Genomic DNA, 10,826 nt, shown 5'->3' with positions numbered 1-10,826 from the left:
TTTTGAATCCACCTCAAATAGCTTGAAATGTTTGTATTAGTATATGCCCTATCATTTGAAAAACGTAAATTGAATGAATTTATATTTGAATATAAAATTAGTAACCAGATGCAATTTTCAACGCAGAAATATGGCGGAACGATACTTCTGCAACAATCATACTTGGGTATAATCTTTATCGTAGAGACCGTAAAAATACCTAAGGCGGCGGACTCTGTGTTTATGTAATGGATCAAATTGATTCATTTGAAATCGATGATAAAGCCTCTAACAATAAAAATGTGGAGCAGATATGGTGTATAACAAAGTGAGCAATAAAAGCATATTATGCGATTTCATTTGTAGACCAGGAAGCAATGATGTGGCAAATTATCAAAATATATTCAATTACATTAAGGAAAGTTACATTCCTTAATGGAATTGATTATGTATATATACATTACAAAATTTCTCAAGAACTTTGTAACGTATATATACATGAAAATAGAAATTTGAAAAAGAAATTTGAGGTTTTGATATGTGGTGATTTCAATTTTCCATCCTTGAATAATATATAGAGTTCTAGTTATGAAAGTGTCTGCTTTTCACTAAAAGAAAGACTGTATGTATTGAATGTATCTCAATGTGTTATCTCAAAATAAAAACATAAATATTCCAACTAAATGACAAAAAAGTAACAAATATGCAAGATTTAGTGTTTACAACTACTTTTCGTATATCTAGCTTGACACATATGGATCTCTTGGAAAAAAAAAAAAGAGGTCATCATGTTTTAAATTTTAGTTTTAACTATCAAGCACACAACAGTTGTGAAAGTGAAAATATCACTACAAAACGAGTAAACTTAAAAGAAAATTATGACAAACTTTTAAAATATATAAATAGACAGTGCCGGTTTTAGCATTACCAGCGCCCTGGGCAAGATTTCTACGGCACCCCTAGCTCAATTTAACCCCATTCAAAAAAAAGGTAAAGGGTAAAATAAATGATCAGTGTTAAGAAAAGTTGATCAAAATTTATAAAAATGAATTTGAAGTTTTATACCATTATTTAATACAAAAACAACAAAAACTAGCTTTATAAATGAATAAAGAAGTGAAATACGAAATTCGACTCAAGCGTAACCATAGGTATCAATTCAAAGCGCCTCATTTCAAAAATTTAGATCTAAAAAAAGAATATAAATTTAAAAATAAGGAAGTCAAAAAAATTGTAAAGATTACATTATAAAGATATGAAAAAAAAATTGGGACAGAATAAAATAATAATACAAAACAAGTTTATGCTTATACTAAAAGTAAACTAAAGAACATATAAAAGCAATTTCAATTGAAAAAAAAACAAAATGTCAAGTGACTGGTAAGTTAATACTAATAACTTACATAGATTTTGAAATTCTGTATCTATAAAAGAAAGGCTTACTAATATCACTACATGCGAAACTATAACAGAAAAAATTTGTCCTACCCCAAGGTTATTGAGGAATTATTGAATTTAAATTTTCTTAAATCTTTAGATAAAGCTTGAAAAATGTTTATTAGTAAATGTGCTAACAGTTTAGCTAGACCACTCTGTATGATTTTTAACCACTCAATTCTTAATGGAACGTTGCCTGCAAGCTGGTTAAAAGCGAATATTACATCAATTTTTAAACATGGGATTTGCATGCAGGTAAGTACTGTCCAATTTCATTTACCTCTGTTATTTGTAAGTATAGACAGTATTGTTAAAGACAAAATAATGAATAATTTAAATAAAAATAATTTAATAATACCAGAACAACATGGATTCGGCTTAAGAAATAATAAAAAAAAATTACAGAAGCAATTAATAGTGGAAAACTTGATGTTGCCTTTTTGATTTTTATAAGGTATTTAATTCAACTCAGTATTCCAAGCTGCTCTTGAAACTGAAAACATTTGGTATTGTTGAAAAGCTGTTGCTATTTCGATTTGCTAACAAAGCTTTACTGTGTAAGGCTTTGTTAGCAAATCGAAAACAGAGAGTTGTTGTTGGAGTATTTGAATTAGAATGGTAATCAGTTTTTTGTGGGGTACCGCAAGGTTCTGTTTTAGAACGTTTTCTTTTTTATAATATATGTAAATGATTTAACAAAAAAATTTAACAGTAACCCAAAGCTACATACCGATGATTTAAATATAATTACAGTTTAATTAATTAATCACTTTTCTAACTTCTTTTTTCAAAATAATTTTTTTTCTACAGTTTAATCTTGATATTTTATTTAACTGGAATAATAAAAAAAAATAGCCACACTGTTAGAATAAAGATAAACGTAAAATCATGCATTTTGATTGTGGTAAACCGAAAATAAGGTACACTTTAAAATATAATGCTACAGAAACAGATAACATTCAACATGAATTAGTGGTAATGTCATTGAAAAGAGACGCAGGTGTTTATATTTTGGATACTTTTAAATAGAAATACAACATTGAAGTAAAAAAATGGTAAGTTACACGAATCAAAAATTGGATATATTAAAACACACAATTTTATATCCAGATGAAACATCAGTATTGTTATATATGTCACTTGTTTAGCTGCAGCTGGAGCATCCTTCTCAATTGCAGAACCAATATTCCATCAAATATATAAATATGATCAAAAAAGTAAAAAAAGCCTAAAAATTGGCTGCAAAAGAAATGGAGCCAGATATGAGCAAAGATTAAAAGTAATCGGCATACAAAACCTATTGAATAAAAGAGAAAACGGCAATCTTATACAAATGTTTAAAATTACAAACAAACATAATACTATCAATCGGAATTGTGAACCAGAAGTATTGGCAGGCTTACGATCAAATGTTCAGAAGGTAGTTTGTTCAAAACTTTTTGCCGAGACATCAATTCTTCACGAATTGTCAAATAGAAAAGTGAAGTCGTTTGGAATGTGAAGTTGTAAATGCCTTTTCAGTGATTGGTTTTAAAAATAAACTTAAATATTTTGTAAAAATTAACTAATTAACTCATCAAAAACATCTACAGTTGTTAGGCTCTTTCTTGAGGCTTTCAAAACACAGCTTCAAATAAAAAAATAATTTAGTCTAATTTTTATATGTCAAGCACAAAGTATTTAAATTTGTGTTTGACATATAAATTGACATTTAAATATATCTTTATTAAAACAATTAAAAAATTACATGACTTTTACACAAACTTATATGTTAAAATAATGTATCATAAAATAAGGATTGGCAGTGATTGTCTAATCATATTTAACAATATTTTTGTTGTATAACATGAAAAAATTTGCTGAGAAGAGGAAATCTTTAGAAAACATGCAGATCTTGCTACGATTCATTGTTTTATTTTAGCTCATATGATTAGCTTCAGATTTCCATTCTCTACTTGGCAAAAAACATTCTTCATTGACAGAAACTGTCCGCAGTGTTTCTACAGACATGATAATTATTTTAAAGTAATAATATTTCTTATGTTCCTGATTATTACCCCGATACCCTGACCACTGCCATTGGGTCAGTTTGTGTGTTGCTAAACATATGTTTAGCAATATGGAAAAGCAGATGTCACCATATATATGGTGACATCTGCTTTTCCATATTGCACTCATAAAGGTTTGAGTGAGTGTCAACAGCAGCTGAGAAGTATGATTTTTCTCCAATAAGTTCGCTGTTTCAATTTTCTCCGGTAATTTCGAGAAGATCGAATTTACTGGAGAAAATTTTTTTTGGCATGTCAAGGAGTTATATACATGTTTAAAATATTCCCATATTTCAACAGAAGGAAGACAGTAGGCAAAGATATGAATATTGTCCTCAATTTTACCACAAGTTTTGCAGTTTTTATTTTTAACAATCTGTCGCCTTGTGCTTTTGGCTAGCAAGGACGTAAAGGTAGACTGTTGTGTAAAAAACGAAAGAGGATATTTTGTGTCGGTTCGCATGAGTGGAAGTAAAGTTTTTTTTTTCCAAATTTGGGTGTATGGCATTGTTGTTTTTGTTGAACCGTTTCAGAAAAGTTCTGCTGGCACAACTGCGCTGTGTTTTTGCTTTATTGCCACTTCAAAGTAAATTTTTTTTGTTAATTTAAGGGGGATGTTAAACAGGAACCCGTTTTTGCCTAATACTATAATTGTTGTTTTGTAGCACTGAGATGTTTTGTTGCTACAGTGTTTTGGAAAAGTGTTTTGAATTAAAAAATTCCAGCTTTGGTTTTGGTTCCTGAATTTTATAAGTGAACTAATACTTTGAAAAGTAGTAATAATCGTGAGTTTTATCCTCTCCGCATTCTTTCAGTTGAAAGAGTGTTGTAATGCGAAGTGCAAGACTTTGCTCCTTCTTTGCTTTTATAATATGAAACCATAAAATTTTGTATTTCACAAGGTTCACTCGTCAATTTGCCGTCATTCTTGCATATTTTGATCGCATTAAACTAAAACTACAAGAAGATGATTTAAACTTTTTACAGTCGCATATGAAAGGCGTTAGAGCAAAATTGAGATCAATTGCAGATGACGGTGTTTTTTTATATAAAAAATAATATATTTTTATTAAAAGATAAATGCTTTATTTAAAAAAATATAATAGTAGTTTGTTTTTTTATTTATAAATAAGTTATTGACGTTTTTATTTTGTCCGATAACTTCCGCATCACCCGTTATTACTTATTTTAGCTTAGGAGAAAACAAATCAATAAAAATGTTTGAAAAGTTCTAACAACTCAATACTTATACAAATACGGTTCAAACGCAAATAAAGTAAAAAATGGAAACTATATTTATATTATAAAGCAAATATGATAAAACAAAACTTTCAATGCTGGAATCATATATAACAAATAAGTTTATTTATCTTTAGATAAAAAATAATTTTTAAATTTAATTCATTATTTTTTTGTTTAGGTGCCCCAAGAAGTCCTTACGGTCTTATTACGGAGTACCGTGGAAGAGCATTTACAGGAAGTACACGCTTTCTTTCCCAACGATATATATATATATATATATATATATATATATATATATATATATATATATATATATATATATATATATATATATATATATACATATATATATATATATATACATATATATATTTATACATATATATATATACATATATATATATATATATATATATATATATATATATATATATATATATATATATATATATATCAGTGAGCCATTCAGGGGGACGAGCTGGTAGGGGTATGCTTTCTCCTCCCCCACCCCCTCACTAGAATCTGATAGTCCTAAAAAAATCTTAGAAAATGAGAACCTTTCTTTTTTTGTATTGGTGACGGAAACATGGAACAAAATACAAAAATATTTCAACAACCCCCTTTATATAGATTATATATATATATATATATATATATATGTATATATATATATATATATATATATATATATATATATATATATATATATATATATATATATATATTAGGGTGATCCTAAAATGACAAAAAATTTTTTTTTTTACTTTTTGTTATTCCTAAGGTCTAAATGTGTTCATTTATGAAAGAAAACATTGTACCAAAAAAATCAGCCAAATCGATTAATATTTAGAGGTTGCGCTGGGGCGCAATCTCTAAATATTAACCGATTAATTATAGACGATTTTTTTTCAATCGAGACGTTTGAAAGATATCTTTCAGCTTCTTCATTTTGCACTGTTGGGCTAAAATCATCTTTCTTGATATTCTTCCAGGCTTGTTTAGATCGTTTGAAAATAGCAACATCTGGTCCGGGCGTTGTTAGAAAATAAATTTTAAACACAGATCCTGCAACAATTTCAGTAATGTGATGACGACAAGCTAAATTCAATAATTCTTTTCCTAATTTTTCTTCAAGTAAACTACAAGCATCTTTCTCAGATCCTGTATTGCTAGCTGTGGTATCAAACGACATGCCACAGAGATTATTAATAAGATTCGAAGCGTCCCATTCATGAAGGGAGGCTACAACTGCAGTAGCAATGGCTTCTCCTTTTGAATCAGGAAGTTTTGGCACTCCCAGAAGTTTTTTAACACCACGCTCTGTTACTAAAACTGACAAACGCTCAACATTTCCACTTCCATCGATGTCTGCCATCATTTTTCCATCCCAATGAACTACGAGAGGTACATCAGGTTTGAAATTTTCTTTCGTTTCATTGTAATGAGTTTCACGATAATCAGTTCTTGCCCTATGAAAAGTAGTAACAGATATAGAGAACTATTCAATGGGAGTTCACAAACTTTGCATAGTAGCTGCTATAGTTCGCATTGCCACACGATTGCTTACTTTTCCTCTATCTAAGGAAGCGACAACTTCAGGGGTAATAATTTTTTTTATAGAACGCTTCCTTTTCAGACCGGAGCTTTCTGCAACATCATCTTTTCCTTTCAAAACTACGATATCATCATGATCGCTACTAGCAGAACTTGAAGGCGAAGTTGAATTCTCAAGAACAACTACTTTTTCAGAGCGTTGTTTCCTTAACGCTTCTTTTTGCAAACGTTTATCCAAACTTATCTCTCTGCAAACTTTATTTTCATCTTTCTCTGCATCATCTTTATCAATGGAACCCAAGACCATGTTTCTATCATCTCGTTGATCTTTGAGGAAATCGCGATCTTCAGCAATTTTTATTAAATCAAAAACATTAGTTGGCGCAATATCAAAAAGTTTCATAATTCTCTTTTCAAAGTCTGTTACTTTGCTTCTAGCTACAGCTGATTTCTTATTTCTGTCTTTTAATAGATCCGTATATTCTTTATGAAATTTTTCAAGCCTTGTAACTGCATTATCCTTTCGAATTGTAGGAATTTTAGCTTTTTCCCAAATTTCACAAGTTGATTTGATAACTGTTACCGAACTTTTATGTATACTCAATCCTTTCACCTCATGGTGGAAGAAAAAACATTTTAATACTTCCAAAATCGTTGGAAGCTTAAGATGGGAAAGCATTGATATTGGTTGACCAATTAACCATTTTGCTGTAAAACTGCGTATATATATATATATATATATATATATATATATATATATATATAATATATATATATATATATATATATATATATATATATATATATATATATGTATATGTATAACTGGTCGCAAACGAGCATTTTTTACTGCTTTTTTTGGTGGTGTTAGGAGCAGCTAAAAAAGACCCTCAACAGCAAGTACAGTTTTCTTGTCTTTTCATTTGTAAAAAATATCAAATTAACAAATTTTTGAAAAAATAAACCCAAAAAAATAGTGCTAATAAAATATTTACAAGCTGTAACAATTACGGCATCTAAAAAATTATTAAAAATATACCTTCATCCAAATCATAAATTCAAGAAGACATTAGAGAATCAGGATTTTTAGACCTTGCACGAGTAGTTTCAAATAAACTCATCTCTTTTTCAAAATTTTAGATCCAATCTTATCTACGGTGATAGCTTCATGCTCTTTTTGTTGAATAAATGAAGTAATGTCATCTGAAAGAGATTTTTTTCATCAAATTTTAATGCTTGATTAGGTACATTTGTAACTTCAAAATTAACTGGTAGCTCTTCACCTGCTTAACATTGTTTAACTTATCAGGTTTATAAAGTATATTGCAAACATAATGATGGATGGTATGTACAAGAGAGCTAACATGAATTTCATTAAAATACTCGCTCCCTCATTGATTGGTGCTACAATATCATTGTCCAAATTCAACTGGAATTCAGACAATCTTGACTTAACAAGTTGAATAGATTTTTCAGTGCTCATGCTTCCGTTGACACGGATCATTCCTAGTGATTAAAAACCATCTAAATCATGTAAGTTCAGATTCATAAAACGACGGTTTCTGACGGTACTGGATTTGTCAAAGCTAATGGAAATCTTTCGAATGCCTTGCTTAATGATGGTGACAGCGTTACTATATTCTGTCATAAATTGATCTCAGATATTTTGAGGACTTTTTGGCAAAGTCTATCCATCTGATTTAAATGCTCATCTAAGCAGAACGCTATTTGCAATTTGATTAAAACTAAGACCATCAACTGCAAGCAATTTGCGAATCACTCTACCAAAAGGTTTCAAGCTTTTCTTAAAGAAAGTATCAATGCGAGAAACTTTTGGTAGTGTTGATAATTGTTTTTCTCGTGACAGATCTTTCTCAAGACAAAGTTTAGCTTGAACACTATGCTTAGCTTGAAGGTAATATATTAGGCTTTTTGTTCCATACGCATTCAAAACGGCTGAACAAATTTTGCATTCTGCACTATCAAACACATAATTTTCTTTGAGAACTGACGTTTTCAAAGTCGGGCATTTAAAAATAATTTATTTTCCTCTGTTAAATATAGTGATAATTAATGACAAATAGTAGTAGTATGTTAAATAATAACTATGTATATTTAAAAACATAATTACACTTTTTTTTATAAGAAACCAAAATAATTAAGTATTAATAGTATTACTTATTTTAAGCCCTAATCTGATACTAAAAATTTCTTTGGGGTTATTATGAGTTATATTACAACATAAACTATTTAAATTTGTATTTCCGTATATTAATTATTTTATATGTTTTTCTTATGAAATCTTATGCCTTCGTTTAATATTGTTATTATCATAATTGTTACTATTATTATTATTATTATTATTATTATTATTATTATTATTATTATTATTATTATTAAGATATTTATTATGAGTTATTAGTAATATTTCAATTTAATCGATTTTAAACTTTTTCTGAAGGAAATTTCGAACGAAATTCTTTTGGATTGAACAATCAAATTAAAAACTCATTTCAACTGTTATTCTTTATTGTAGATTAGTTTAACTTAAATTGGTTTTAACTTCGATTTATGTTAATGTGATACGTACGTAAAAACTAAAAACTTGAGCTCTGAATAAAATAAGTTTCTTATTGAAAAGTATTCTGGTACTAATAGTTTTTTGAGTTTTTAGGGCTAGTTTCTACAAGGTTCTTATTTTAAAAAAAAAGTGTATATGTTTATATATATATATATATATATATATATATATATATATATATATATATATATATATATATATATATATATATATATATATATATATATATATATATATATATATATATATATATATATATGTATATATATATATATATATATATATATATATATATATATATATATATATATATATATATATATATATATATATATATATTAGCATATCATTTAGTACTAGTTTCTAATAAACAAACTAGGTTATCATTTACTACTAGTTTCTTATAAACAACTTTCTAATTAAAAAAACGTTTATAACTTTGAAGATAATGTAAAAAACAAATAAATTCAATTTAAAATTTAAATTCACTATAAACCTTTAACGCTATGAAAATCTCATTTTTAATTTGTCTACATTGTATTAGGGTAAAAGATTACTAAATCTGTCCAACAACTGTGCAACAACTGTGCAATAGCTGTGCAACATATGTCCAATAACTGTCCAAAAATATCTTTTGAGTAGTCTAAAATCATCTTTTCACTTTTGTCCAAGATTATCTGTATTTTTCTTTTACTCTAATAACATTTGACCACTAACATCAGAAAATTCAATGACCTCTAGCAATATCTTTAGAAAGATGAAACTGCATCTGATAAATTGTCTTTAAGTCCAATAACATCTGGAAGAATTTTCTCCAGATGTAGTTGCATCTGATAAAAAATCCTATATGAAACTACATCTGCTTAAAATAATGCTTTATTAGTTAATTCATCTTAAAATTACTTCATCCTAAAATCTACAGATGTAGTTGCACCGATGTTATTACACTTTGATAATTTAAAAGATGTAACTACATCTGTAATATTCATTTAACTTTTCTACAGAAGTTATTAAACACCAATGAAAGTTCAGATGTTGTTGGACAGATGTTATTAGACATGGCAAAAACTGATGTTTGACACTGTATTAGTACTTATGTAAGAGCTACGTACTGAGCTGGAAACCTCAACAATCTCAATAAAGGCAAATTTATATTATGAAACCTTTTTATACAGTTAAATGTCTTCACAAAATTAATTACAGCCAAATATATTCCTTTACGGAAATAATTTTTGAAAAACTTATAAAATTTAAAATTACATGAAAACCCGGTTAATTTTGAAACATTACCCGGGTAACGGGTAACAAAAACTTGCAAAACACCCGGGTAACGGTTAAGGTAATACTCGGGTAAGAAACACTGTTCGTCATACCGTTAAAGCTGTAAATTTGTGAAATAGTCAAAAAAAAAAACAATGAACAATCATGGTGATCTGCAATTTATTATACAATTTCATGTAATGAATGTAATGAATACAATTTCATGTAATGTACAATTTCATGTAATGATTAGTTAAAACCATTATAAGGGCATATGAGTATAACATTAGATTGGATTATACAGTTTTAGAAAATATAAGTTACGTAAATATTTATAAAATTGACTAAATCCATCATTATTATTCTAATACATTGATTTTCTTAGTAAATGTTACATTAAAAAAATTGAAATAAAAAAAAATAAAAAATCGATTATTATCTCTCTGTTGAGTTCTCATTAACTAAAATATATTGACTACACTGTATTTTAATTATAATAATATATGTATATAACAAAAATATTATCAAAGTTTAAAAACGCACTCTACAAATTAAAATTTTTTTCAAACTCTCTTTTTAACATTTTTTATTTTTATAATAAGTTTTATCTGAAAGCACTCATTCAAATCGAATGTTAATATGTTACATATTTCGTACTTACCAACTCTCAACAATTTTCTAGAACTAAAAAATAGCATCAAAACATTTGAAGCAAGCTGAAATTT

The sequence above is a fragment of the Hydra vulgaris genome, chromosome 07, assembly GCF_038396675.1.
Source record: "Hydra vulgaris chromosome 07, alternate assembly HydraT2T_AEP".
Taxonomy (NCBI): Eukaryota; Metazoa; Cnidaria; class Hydrozoa; order Anthoathecata; family Hydridae; genus Hydra; species Hydra vulgaris.
Note: the sequence above shows the minus strand (reverse complement) of the source record.